General features: G+C 38.4%; 1 protein-coding gene across 2 annotated transcripts in view; it reads right to left on the bottom strand.

Annotated features, from left to right (window-relative positions):
* LOC106089679 (protein obstructor-E) overlaps nt 1–14692 on the bottom strand; it is a 561865-nt gene that overhangs the window by 525629 nt on the left and 21544 nt on the right. The window contains exon 1 of one of the 2 annotated variants that reach the window (XM_059367811.1): nt 1830–1933. The exons of the other annotated variant lie outside the window; for it this stretch is intronic. The gene's annotated coding sequence lies outside the window, so the exon portion shown is untranslated. Of the gene's footprint in view, nt 1–1829; nt 1934–14692 lie in introns of those variants that run through there. 2 annotated transcript variants of the gene reach the window in all.

Raw genomic sequence — 14692 nt, 5'->3', positions numbered from 1 at the left:
AACGCCTTCTCTGAGGATGGCAATATCCGCATCGTTTGGGTGCCGGGCCATAACGGATTAAAGGGGAATAAAAGGCCAGACGATTTGGCTGTGAAGGCCACAGAACTGCCCAAGGCTGACGCGGAACGATCGGTAGGACGGCGAAAATCCTATGAAGGGATCCAGATCGTGAGAAGAAGAGGCTATTACCGAAAGGAAGTAAGAAGGAGATCGGTATGGTATTGGTATCATGACGGAACACATAGGACTACGAGCTTTTTTATGCAAAATCGGTGCGGCATGTGTAGAGCATGTGGGGAATGGGATGAGACATTAAAGCATTTCCTTTATCATTGCCCGGCTTTCACGTCTAACAGATAAGTGCCGGTATCTGTTGGATGGGGACACAATACCAGACATGAACCAACTCAGAGGCGTGGCATGGAAAACAATTAAGGATTTTGAAAGTAGCATGGAATTTCTAGCTTAGATTTTCTTTTTCGAGGTTACTTTTTTAGTATATAGAGCGCACAACAAGCCGATTACTGGCTTAGGTGTAGGTCCATAGTGGCATGGAGCAGATTAATATCTGCACCCTTTTTTCAACCTTACCTACTTTTTAGTTCTTGGAGTCCACAAATAATATCCGCACCCACTTTTTAACCTAACTCAAACGAATGGTCTACTCGTTAGTCGAAGACAGTTTAAAACACTGATTTAAAACTATATCAAGTAACTGCGATCTAAGTGTAATTCTCTATAAATTTGTTCAAAAAATAATCACAAATTTGGGTTTTTTGTCAATCTACAATTCTTATTGACCAAACTTAAGGAGAGGAACCCTGATATATAGAAGTTTCCGGTTAATAACAAATCTGGTTTAAATGTCAAGATTCTCAGGAAATCAAATGCTACGAGAAATTTAAAATATTTAAAAATTGTATTGAAGTTTAGCTTCAATCCCATTATATGGGTTGCCCAAAAAGTAATTGCGGATTTTTAAAAAGAAAGAAAATGCATTTTTAATAAAACTTAGAATGAACTTTAATCAAATATACTTTTTTTACACTTTTTTTTCTAAAGCAAGCTAAATGTATCAGCTGATAACTGACAGAAGAAAGAATGCAATTACAGAGTCACAAGCTGTGAATAAATTTGTCAACACCGACTATATGAAAAATCCGCAATTACTTTTTGGGCAACTCAATAGTTTTTGTGGCCGATATATGAAAACTAGTTAGGATACATACAAGCATGGAGAAAATCCCATTGAATTAAGTACTCCTTGCACAGCCGGCTGGTTTTACTGGGAACCGGTCGGTTAATCTTTGGTATTTACCCAAAGACAAAGTCACATACAGCCTGAAACTGTTCTTTAAATTGGTCACCACAGCTAGAGCTTAATGACAATTAATAGACAGTGAATTGGTATAGAAATTTTTCTTTAAAGATGCTCTCAATTCAATCTTTTAGCTTCACCAAACAGCTTGTTTTAGTTTCATTTAAAATGGTTTACTTAAATTTTTGGCTAGACAACCAACAACCACTTTAAGGGATGTGTGGGATAAAAGTAAAACTTGTTTCGTTTTAAGACAGCAATGCAAAAATGCAGGGAAACCGGATTGGTTTCACCTGCGTGAGGATAAAAACTATTTATAGAATTTTTTTATATAATGAAAAAAAAAGAAATTGTCTAAATATATATAAAAAAAGAGAAGTCTTGTGTTGCGACAGGTCGACTTCCTTTTTACAACTTTGCTTAATAATCCAATATACTCGAAGCTAGAACTTCCTTCATAGGTATGTCACTTTTTTCTCTTTAATTTCATTCATTAGAAATAGCCACATACTTTTTTGAAAATTTTCTCAAACACTTTCAATTGTTTTGAAAAAAAAAAATGGTAACAACTTTTTTTTTAGATTTTTTGAACTCTATCAAAACTGTATCCGTTTAAGCGAAGCACTCGGCTTGAAAACTCGTCTGCAACTAAAGTAAAAGTTAAGTTGGCCCCACCGCTGTTGGAGTTGTGGCACCATACCACAATGTACAATACATCTCTTTAAGTACCATGTCTGGCTGCCCAGCTGGGAAAACGTGATTTCGTTTGAGCTCAATGAAGTTAAGGAGAAGGAGTTGACCATGTTGATGGTTAAATAAACAAAACGCCCGCTATCTCATTGAGCATTGCATGCCAAGAGTAGCGGCAACAATTTCAATTACAAAGTAAGTTGAGCATGCGCACAAGTACAAGAGCGAGCGATCGCATGTTTTGAATTACAAAAATGAATCAGGGTTGCCAAATTGGCTTAAAAACCTTAAAATTGATTTAAAAAATTGCATAACTTAAAATAAAATAAAATATTGGGTTGCCCAATATAATAAAATAAAATATTGGGTAGTCGGCGTTGACAAATTTTTTCAACGGCTTGTGACTCTGTAATTGCATTCTTTCTTCTGTCAGTTATCAGCTGTTACTTTTAGCTTGCTTTAGAAAAAAAGTGTAAAAAAAGTATATTTGATTAAAGTTCATCCTAAGTTTTATTAAAAAAGCATTTACTTTCTTTTAAAAAATCCGCAATTACTTTTTGGGCAACCCAATAATTGTTTTTATTTATATATAAATGAAACAAGTAAAAGGCATTAAGTTCGGCCGGGATGAATTTTGGATACCCACCACCTCTGGTATATATGTAAATCCCATTTCGTCACAATCGGATCAAAATTTGATAACCTCAGCAACCAAATTCGGCACAGGCATTGAGTGATCTAATATATATGTGACTATTAAATTTTGTAGAACAAAATATTGGTCTTTTTGGCAAATATATCCAATTATAAACCGATCTGAGCCATATTAAGGTCGGATATCGTGAGGCTCAGCTAATAACAAAATCCCACTGTTTCAAATTCGGTCTATATGGCAGCTATATCTAAGTTGGGAGGTTTTAACCTACTCACTGTTTCAAATTTCAGGGAAATCGAGTAATAAATAAAGCTTTTATTGGCTTCAGACCCCTTATAGGCAGATCGGTCTATATGACAGCTGTATCTAAATAGAGTCCGATCTGTACCAAATTTGGGTCGGATATTGGGAGGTAATAAATAAAGCTTTTTTGGGCTTCAGTCCCCTTATCGACGGATCGGTCTATATGGCAGCTATACCTATATTGGGAGGCTTAAAACTGCCCACTATTCCAAATTTTAGCGAAATCGGATAAAAAATAAAGCTTTTATGGCCTTCAGACCCTTTATCGGGAGATCGGTCTATATGCCAGCTATATCTAAATATAGTCCGATCTGAACCATATTTAGGTCAGATAAAGGGAGGCTTAAAATAACCCACTGTTTTGAATTTCAGCAAAATCGGGTAATAAATAAAACTTTTATGGAGAAAATCACTGTTTCAAATTTTAGCGAAATCGAGTAATAAATAAAGCTTTTTTGGGCTTCAGTCCCCTTATTGGCGGATCGGTCTATATGACAGCTATATCTATACTGGGAGGCTTAAAACTGCGCATTACTCCAAATTTCAGCGAAATCGGTTAAAAAATAAATCCCAGACCCTTTATCGGGAGATCGGTCTATATGTCAGCTATATCTAAATATAGTCCGATCTGAACCATATTTAGGTCAGAAATTGGGAGGCTTAAAATAACCCACAATTTTAAACTTCAAAAAAATCGGGTAATAAATAAAGCGTTTATGGGCTGCAGACCCTTTATCGGCAGATCGGTCTATATGGCAGCTATATCTAAATATGGACCGATCTGAACCATATTTAGGTCAGATGTCGGAAGGCTTAATATAACCCACTGTTTCAAATTTCAGCCAAATCGGGTAATAAAAAAACAGACCCTTCATCCGAAAATCGAACCTAACCAGCGTGCATCCAAAAAGACGTATCTGTGCCAAATTTCAGCTCAATATCTCAATTTTTGAAGGCTCTAGAGTGATTACAACAGACGGGAAGACACCCGGACATCGTTAAACCGTCTTAGTAGAGATCCTTGCAATTAAGGAAGTGGTGGAATGACTAAGATATAATGTCATTACGACGATTGGCATAAATATCTTCTCAGACAGCCATTAAATTCCTGTAGAACGTATTTCTGAACACAAAAACCTTCCTCGACTGTCGCAGACCTCTCAACGAGTTCAAAATTCACCTGTTCTGGGTGCCGGGCCATAGAGATATCCCAGGGAATTGTAAAGCGGTCGAACTTGCCAGACTAGGAAGTACCATACACATTCCAGGTATACTGGAATCTGTGGGTATGCCTGTAGCGACATGTAAGCTAAGTTTTCAGGACCATGCCCGAAGGACTAGGAATGTTAGATGGCCACAAAAAGGGGCTGTGAGCATTCAAAGACTATGTGGTCTAATTTAGACTTGAAGAGTTATACCGCTTTGCTGTCACTGGCTAGAACAGACGTCTCAGTCTTTGTGTCTGTCTTGACGGGTCACTGTCTAATCGGAAAACATGTTGACAGACTGAAGGTTGGCACATAAGGTGTTGACTATTTCTTTGAGAACCTGTCTGACTGTGGACAGTCGCAAGTTGTTGGGTTTTAAAAAGCGATCTGGATGGTTCAACGGTAGGAACTAGAAGGCATCTTCCTTCTTCTGTGCCTGTGGTATCACAATGGAGCAAAAACGTCTAAGTGAGTCTGATGGCAGACTGCCACTTAAACTTAACCTAACCTGCTAATTTTTTTCGATTTTCTCCCACTGTGCGTCGTATGGACCACGAGCTGTATGATGACACGTATCCAAATACTACGGCTGCGTTGGCTAGATCATGTTGTGAGAAGGGATGAAGAAGCTTCAGCAAAGAAGTCTTTCGAATAAGAACGTGGGACTTGGAACGTTATTCTACGTTCGGCTAGTGGAATAAATGTTATGACAGAACAATCCATTAAAGTAATGTAAGTAAGTAAGCAGAAACCATGGTGGGTTTTTACTTGTTTTATTATACCCATCACCGTAGGATAGGGGGTATATTCATTTAGTCATTCCGTTTGCAACACATCGAAATCGTCGTAAAATTCTAAGACGGTTTAACGATATCCGTCTGTTATGATCACTCTAGAGCCTTCAAAAATTGAGATATTGAGCTGAAATTTAGCACAGATACGTCTTTTTGATACACGCTGGTTAAGTTCGATTTTCCGATAAAGGGTCTGAAGACCATAAAAGTTTTATTTATTACTCGATTCGGCTGAAATTTTAAACAGTGGGATTTAATGGCTATCTGAGAAGATATTTATGCCAATCGTCGTAATGACATTATATCTTAGTCATTCCACCACTTTCTTAATTGCAAGGATCTCCGCTTGATACACACTGTAGTGGTCGGGTAATTCGATATGACCAGTTCTAGATCTTTAGAGTACACCCCAAAGCCCACATGGTTGTCTAGTTTGGAATCAACCGTATAAAAGTCTATGTAACTTCTGTTACCAGGGATATCCAAGTTACAATCGGTTCCATCAGGAATAGTGGTACAGTACTTTTCATCAAAAAACGCCTCAGATATGGTTTAATCCACACTTCATCGGAACATCGGATATTGTATCAAGGATAACACAGTGCCGTAGCCGCTACATGGCCAAAGAGATAGCTCCCTTAACCTCACGGCAGTGGTCGCTGCAATTTGTCTAGCCACAAATGTCCAAAGGCATAAGATGTAGCATTAAACTCAGTGCATCAGATGGTGTCGTCCGCAGTGCGGCTGTGATGCACAAACAAGCCATCCTTTGGATCCGGTTAAGTATTGAGCAGAAACGCCGTCCACCAGACCACAACACCATATAGCATTTTAGGTCAGACAACTGCAGTACATACCCAATGCATGAGACGCGATCTAAACCCCATTTTGCTAATGGCTCTCTTGCAGGTGTATAGGGCAAGAGTTGCTTTTCTTGTCCTTTCCAAAATGTTGGATTTGAAGTTCTATTCCCTGTCCAGCAAAACACTCAGGTATTTTGCGCTTTCTGTAAATGGAACATTCTGTCCTCCCAAGGAGGCATGTGCCATTGTATCTTCGGCTGAAAAGAAATACTTCAGTCTTGCACGGATTTATACCTAGACCACTTTCTGTAGCCCACTTCGCTGTTGCACGTAGAGATTTTTGAAGTATTGCTTTTAGAGTGTTGGGAAACTTTCCCCTAAACGCAATTGCCACGTCATCAGCATACGCGACCACTTTTACACCTTTTTCTTTCAGAGACAACAATATAATATTAATCGCTATATTCCAAAGTAGCGGAGACAGTACACCTCCTTGAGGTGTTCCTCTGCTGACTCATCTTTTTAGGTCCATAGATTTGACTTCTTGAGCCCGTGAAAGGCCATATTTTTGTCGGATTTGGCTGAATTTTTGCATGTAGTGTTCTGTTATGACTTCCAACAAGTGTGGGTCTATAACCTTATATAAGCTCCCATACAAACCGATCTCCCGGTTTGACTTCTTGATCCCCTGGAAGCCAAAATTTTTATTCGATTTGGCTGGAATTTTGCACATAGTGTTCCGTTATGACTTTCAACAACGGTGTAAAGTATAGTTCAAATCGGACAGGAACCTGATCCCCATATACACCGATCTCTCGATTTGACTTCTTGAGCCCATGGAAGGCCATATTTTTGTCGGAGTTGGCTGAATTTTTGAATGTTGTGTTCTGTTATGACTTTCAACAACTGTGCCAAGTACGGTCTAAATCGGTCTATAACCTAATACAAGCCCGTGGAAGGCCATATTTTTGCCGGATTTGGCTGAAATTTTGCACATAGTGTTCTGTTATGACTCTCAACTACCGTGGCAAGTACGGTCCAAATCGGTCTATAACCAGATATAGCTCCCATATTTTAGCAGAATCCATGGTGGTTGGTTCCCAAGATTCGGCCCGGTCGAACTTAGCACGCTTTTACTTGTTAAAGTCTGTTACGTGGTTACAACAGACAGACGGATTTTCCATGTGTTGCTAACGGAAATTACCTTCAAAAAATCACCCTTTATAAGCTCGTTAGGGTGGTAGATTAATATTTCAAAGTGTTGCAAATATTTTATGGTTGTGGTGGCAACACTGATCTCTTATGGGCTAAAATGAGCTTGCACACAAGACAAGAGAGTACGCATGCGCAAATCAAAACTTATTTCTTGAGTCAGTCATTTTAAGAGTACAAAACATAGATGAATTGCTCTTGAGTAATTTTCTTGTTTTTAACCTACCTCAGACATGTCTGGGAGGGGGTGGCAAAGAGTCAACACTAAAAGATACAGTTATTTGTAAGCTGAGACTCGTTGGTGATTATGGCCATCATCACTTGCGGTAAACAGCCTCGGCATTGCACGAATACCAAGTTGGGAGTTATTTTAGGTACGTATGTACCAAAGCAACATTGCAATAGTTAAACTCTTAATTGCCCATTGAACACTTAGTAAAATTGCATTTATTTATTTATTTTTTTTTTTCATTATTCCTAAGCTTGCGTGATGTTTGATGTTTTTGAGAAGAAGAAGAGTAAAGTAACAAAAATAGTACTCCACAATATACTTTCGCTTATTTCATATTAGAGATGATGACTTGATCATATAAAATGGCCCAGTAATAAAACCAAGTACGCACATATTCCATTTTTATGAGCAATTAGTTTAATCGCTGACCATGAGGGTTTGAAGGAACAACCAAGACTTTTAGATTTATAGAAAAGGGTAATAGGACTGAATTTACAGAGGTACGTAAACTTTTTATACCCATCATCATGGGAATGGGGGTATACTAATCTAGTCATTCCGTTTGTAACACCTCAAAATATTTATCTGCGACCCCATAATGTATATATACTGGATCGTCTCGACATTCTGATTCGATTTAGCTATGTCCGTCCGTCTGTCGAAATCACTATAGCGGTCGAACGCGTAGAGCGAGCCGTTTGAAATCTTGCACAGATACTATGAATGGATGTAGGTCGTTGGGGGATTGCAAATTGGCCATATCGGTTCAGATTTCGATATAGCTCCCATATAAACCGATTTGACTTCTTGAGCCCCTGGCAGACGCAATTTGTGTACGATTTGGCTAAAATGTTGCACATAGTGTTCTGTTATGACTTCCAACAACTGTGCCAAGTACGGTCTAAATCGGTCTATAACCTAATATAGCTTCCATATAAACCGATCTCCCGATTTGACTTCTGGAGCCTTTATAAGCCGCAATCTTTGTCCGATTAGGCTGAAATTTTGCATGCGGTGTTCCGTTACGACTTCCAACAACTGTGTCAAGTACGGTCTATAACCTGATATAGCTCCCATATAAACCGATCTCCCGATTTGACTTCTTGAGCCCCTGAAAGCCACAATTTTTGTCCGATTTTGCTACAATTTTGCACATAGTGTTCTGTTATGACTTTCAACAACTGTGCCAAGTACTGTTCAAATCGGTCTATAAACTGATATAGCTCCCATATAAACCCATCTCCTGATTTGACTTCTTGAGCCCTTACAAGCCGCAATTTTTGTACGATTTGCTTGAAGTTTTGCATGTGGTTTCTGTTACGACTTTTTAAAAAACTGTGTCAAGTACGGTCCAAATCAGTCTATAGCCTGATGTAGCTCCCATGTAAAGCGGTCTCCCCATCATTTGCTGGTTTGACAGAAGTTTGGTATGTACAATAGAACAAAATTATGCCCTTCAACTTCATTTAGTTTGAATAAATTTTTAGCAGAATCCATGGTGGTGGGTTTCCAAGATTCGGCCGGACTGATTCTTATATACCCTTCACCATGGATCGCATTTGTCAAGTTCTTTGCATGGTATTTCTTTATAGACAAACAGGTGATAATGGATACAAATTGATATGCTATTGGAGCTATATCGGGTTATTTACAGATTTGGGCCACACTTGATTTGGATGTTAGAGACCATAGTAGAAGTCATTGTGAAAAATTTCAACCAAATCGGATAAGAATTGCGCCATATAGGGGTTCAAGAAGTAAAACCGGGGATCAGTTTATATGGGAGCCACATCAGGTTATGGACCGATTTAGACCATATTTGGCTCGCGCGTTGAAGGTTATAGGAGAAGTCGTTGTACAAAACATCACTCAAATCGGAGAGTTGTCCTCTCTAGAGGTTCAAGGAGTATGACCCGAAGATCGGTTTATATGGGAGCTATAACAGGTTATTAACCGACTAAAACCATACTTGGCGTAGCTGTTTGAAATCAAAACAGAGCACTTTATGCTAAATTTCAGTCAAATTGGATATTAATTGCGCCCTCTTAAAGGTTCAAAAAGTGAAGATCCAGGATCGATTTATATGTCAGCTATATCAGTTTATGAACCGATTTGAACCATGCTAAGCACAGTTGCTGGAAGTCAAAACAAAACACCTCATACTTAATTTCAGACAAATCGGATAAGAATTGCACCGTCTAGAGGCTCAAGAAGTCAAGATCCGAGCTCGGTTAATATGGCAGCTATATCAAAACATGGACCGATAAGGTCCATTTACAATCCCATCCGACCTACACTAATGGCAAGTATTTATGCAAAATTTCAAGTGCCTAGCTTTGTTCCTTCGAAAGTTTGCGTGCTTTCGACAGACAGACGGACACGACTGTCAGACGGATCGACTGTCTAGACGATCACGAATATATATACTTTGTTGGGTCTCAATATTTCGAAGTGTTTCAAACGGAATGACGAAATTTGTTTGAAATTTGAAAGTTGTATCCTATGGTGGAGAGCATAAAAATAAATAAGTAAAAGCGCGTTAAGTTCGGCCGGCCCGAGACCATCAAATTCAACTCCGTCTGTATTTGAGTTATTTTGTAACAATAAAATCGGGTATTGAGTGATACTTCTATGCTCTCAAGAAGTTAAATGAGGTAACGGATATAAAGATACCTATATCTATTTAAGAACCTATCTGGGTACCATGTACCAAATTCCAGCTAACCCGGTTAAATACAAAGGCTTCGAGAAGCTCAAGAAATCAAATCCGGAAACGGTCTATATGGTAGATATATATAGTTATGAACCTATCTCGGTGGTATTTACCGTGAGTGTTGGAGGGCGTATGTTTACCTCGCGTACCAAAATTCTGCCAAATTAGATGAAGAATTCAAATTCGGATATCGGTTTATTTGGGGCTATATCAGTTTATATACTGATTCGTTTCATACTAGGACCAAGTGTTGAAAGTCATAACACAAATCATTGTGCCAAATTGCAGCCAAATAGGAGGAAAATTTAAACATTTGGAGGCTCAAATAGTGAAAACCGAAGATCCGTTTATGTGGGAGCTATCAGTTTTTAGACCGATTCGGATCATATTAAGCACAGAATAGGAAATTTAAGCCTCCACAGAAAGTTTATATGGGGGCTGTATCCAAATCTAAACCGATATAGACTATCTAAACCGATATGGATATATCAACCACCTACATCAATAAGTATTGGTTCAAATTTTAAGAGGATATCTTCATTCGTTCGAACGCTAGCGTGATTTCGACAGGCGGACAGCGGATATGGCTAGATCTACTATATTTATAAGGTCTCAGATCGATATTTCGAGGTGTTATTGCATTTTCAGACAAAATTTCGTCGCAATTTCTCTAAAAAAAACTTTTGTCTCGAATTAAAAAACAACTTTGGATACCCCAACCATAGATAAGGATAAGGACGGATAAGGAGATTATTGAATCGGTAACGATCTTACGCTATGTAGAGGCTTAAGCCCTGTTCTTGCCGCTTGGAACTCTGCCAGTGGAAATGGGCCACTGCTTTTTGTGTGGTCTCCCATCTACGGTCCGACTTACGACAGAAAGAGTTGACAAAAGTTTACCTTCTCGCATTGGGGGATTTATGGGTTCTCTCTTTGTGGATTGGACTATTTCCAAGCCCTCCTGATACAGAAACAGGGTGACGGTATGTAACGCCCTAGCTGTAGGGATTTTAATGGGATCTGCCTCACTTAAAGGACCAGCCCCGCTCCCATGCAAACTTGCCCATGAACATTCAATTTAGGAACAGAAACAAACTTGTCACACACATCAATGAATGCTGTCCGAATCAAGTTTAAGATCGATGATAAGGGAGCTCCTTTCTATAGCCGAGTTCGAACGGTATGCCACAGTAAATACCTAACAAATATTTCTCAACGGAAATACCCAAAATCCTCATACTGAAGAAATGTGTTTGCAAAATTGGCATTTTTTTCATACAATGGCAGTAGAGACCTCAATCCTGGGCGCAAAAAATTCTCTGCACGTAACTAGGGACCACCTGGGTTAATGAAAATATGTTATAAAGTTTCAGCTTTGCGTTTTGAGAACTCGAAGGGTTTTCCCAGTTTTTTTTTTCTAAAAAAAAAAATTAATATTGTACTTCACATATCAATACAAATTATAAAAATTACATTTAAAACGCATCTAGGTTAGGTTAGATTGATAAGAGGGTGCGGAAATTTTTTCCGCCCCATGTCACTATGGACATACACCAAGCCAGTAGACGGCTTGTTGTGCGCTCTAAATACTAAAAAAAGAAAATCTAAGTTAGGAATTCCGTGCTACTTACAAAATCCTTACCTGTTTTCCATGCCACTCCCAAAAGTTGGTTCATGTCTGGTATTGTGTCCCCATCTAAGTGCCAGTATCTTTTAGACGCGAAAGCCGGGCAATGACAATGGAAATCCTCCAACGTCTCGTCATCTTCCCCGCATGCTCTACACATGCTATCACTTGCCGCACCGATTTTACATAAGTGAGCTCGTAGTACTATGTGTCCCCTAATGATACCGAGAGCTATACTGACCTCCTTCTTACGTCCTTTCAGTAATAGCCTTGTCTTCTCACGATCTGGATCTCCCCAAAAGACTTCGGGTTAACCAAGTTTATTGACAGCAGTTTTCTGGCCTTCCTGCCAAATCGTCTGTTTTCTCATGCCCCCTTACTCCGTTATGGCCCATAGGGAAGACGTTAATATCTCCTTCTTACACTGCAAGACTGTTCGTGACCCCACAGTCCTGGTTGTTATTACCCTTATGGCCTGTTTACTGTCCGTAAAGATGTCCATACTCGACGTCCTCGCGTTAACACCACACCACCTTACGCATTCCGTGATCGCCCGTATCTCCGCCTGTAGGACCGTATTATCTAAGACGGTCTGAAACAGTTCTCAGTCCCTGTTTAACATGATCTTCCAAATGGCAATCCTAGGGTTCCGTCAATCCAATAGTGTGTCGCTGGCAGCAGTTCCATTGCACTCGACCTCAAGTGTCGTCTCATATATCCGATAGGAAACCCTCTCCATTCCTTCCATGTTTCCTATAGTCGCCTCGATTATACCACGATGGTATGAGCTACTCCCTTCCTCAATCTATTCTCCCATCGCTTTAAGTCTCATAAGCGCAGTGGCTGCCTCACATATCCATTTGCCTATGCTGTTGGTATATCTCGAAACGAATTTTTCGCGTCACTCAAGAGTTTGTTAAAATTGCAATACGAGCAAAAAGGGAAAAATTTCGATGCATAAACAGATTCAACAATGTCAAAAGAGCTAATAACTCATCAAAAATAAATTCCAAAAACCGTCTATATATATACAGCGGTCAAAAAAAGTATTCATCATTAGCAAAATTGATAATAAATTCACTTATTTTGGGTAATTGAAGAAAATTTAAAGTAAACAAATAATGCAGTTTTATGCAATAGTTTATTTTTCGTAATATGTTTTAAAATAAATTTAATTAGCGCAAAAAATGCAATTTTATATAATAACACCAAAAACAGAACAAAAAAAGTATTCATCATTGATGTGCTATCATCAAAGTCAAATTCAAATATTATTTGGGAATCCCCCTTTTCTGTTTTATTTAGTAAAGGAGGCTTTGCCCTTGACAGCAAATATTTAATTTCATTGAAAATATAGTTTTTGTCAAAATGGGTCGTAAGCAAAACGAGGTTTCTGATGAGGTAAAAGTTTTGATAATAAAACACCACAGGAATGGTTTAACTCAAAAAACTATCAGTGAAATATTAAATAGACCACGATCTACTATACAATCCATCATCAGAAAGTGGACAGAAACGAAAACTGTTGACAATAAACCAAGATCTGGTCGACCAAAAGCACTTTCAGTTGGAGATGTGCGTTGGCTAGTGCGGCAAGTTCAGAAAATTCCGAAGACAAATGCGACCATTCTTCGTAAAAATACTATGGAATATTTAGGGAAGGAAGTTACTACACATACAATTCGAAATACACTCAAAAGGCATAGTTACAGAGGAAGAACTGCACGTAAGAAGCCCTTTATAAATAAAATAAACCGAGTGAAAAGGCTAAACTTCGCAAAAATGTATGTAAAACAGCCCGAATCATTTTGGAAAACAGTCATTTTTGCAGACGAGAGCAAGTTTAATCTTTTTGGGTGCGATGGAAAGGTCATAGTGTACAGAAAACCAAATACAGAGCTTGAAGAACGAAACACAGTTGCTACTGTAAAACATGGTGGAGGTGGTTTAATGGTTTGGGGGTGTATGGCGGCTTCAGGAGCGGGAAATCTTGAAATTATTAATGGAGTAATGAATCATAAGTATTACATTGACATTTTAAAGAGGAATTTAAAAGATAGTGCTGTAAAACTTGGGCTTGGTAATAACTTTCAATATTATCAAGATAATGACCCCAAACATTCTGCTTTAAATACCAAGATGTGGATGCTGTATAACTGCCCCAAAGTCATTAAAACTCCTCCTCAAAGTCCCGACTTGAACCCAATTGAACATCTTTGGGAACATCTCGAACGCAAATTGAGAACGCGCAATTTTTCGAGCAAGAGTCAAATGCAACAGGTGATAATGGAGGAATGGACTAATATAGACCAAAATATAACCGCTAAATTAGTCCAATCGATGTCAAACCGTTTAAAAGAAGTTATAAGACGCGGTGGTCGAATATCAAAGTATTAATTTTTTTAAATTATGTTATTTATTTTTTTGTTTTTTTGCAATGATGAATACTTTTTTTGTTTAATTTTTTGTGTTCAGCTGTAAAATGGCCCTTTTTGTTCCAATAAATACTATTTTTTTCTTTAAAAACAATGAAATTGTGTACATATATATCACACAAGCACTACTGCATCATTAGTTTAATATGTTTTATTCCAATTGTCTTTTGTAGACTTATTAAAAAAAAAACATTGAATGATGAATACTTTTTTTGACCGCTGTAGATCGGTAAAAGAAGTCCAGGCGAACGAAAAGCAATCGTTCGACATCGACAAACAGGCTATTAATCTGTATGTCTATGAGTCGGATATAAAACGCTTCTACATTAGGTCCTCTTTACAGTACAGTAAGCAAAATTGTAAGTATTGGGTCATATTTTCTTAGTAGAAACTAAACAATGAAATAAAATTTTACTTTTTTCACATTTTTTGTTTCTAACTCGCATTACTTTTGACTGAGGAATAGGACTTTAGTATATATATATATATCGCGGCAAAAATAAAGTAAGCTAGCCGAACAGGGCCCACTGCGCTGCGCCGTCTTTAAATCGCTTATACCTTTTTAGGGTGGGGACACTTCGACCTGAATGTGGATATCGAATTCGTGCTACTGTAGCCTATGTCCGCCTATGACCCTGAACGCCTGAGTTCGAATCCTGGCGGGAACATCGGACAAAATTTAAAGCGGTGGTAATCCCTTCT

This window comes from Stomoxys calcitrans, chromosome 4 (assembly GCF_963082655.1).
Source record: "Stomoxys calcitrans chromosome 4, idStoCalc2.1, whole genome shotgun sequence".
In the NCBI taxonomy this organism is placed as follows: domain Eukaryota; kingdom Metazoa; phylum Arthropoda; class Insecta; order Diptera; family Muscidae; genus Stomoxys; species Stomoxys calcitrans.
This window is presented reverse-complemented; position numbering and strand designations above follow the sequence as displayed.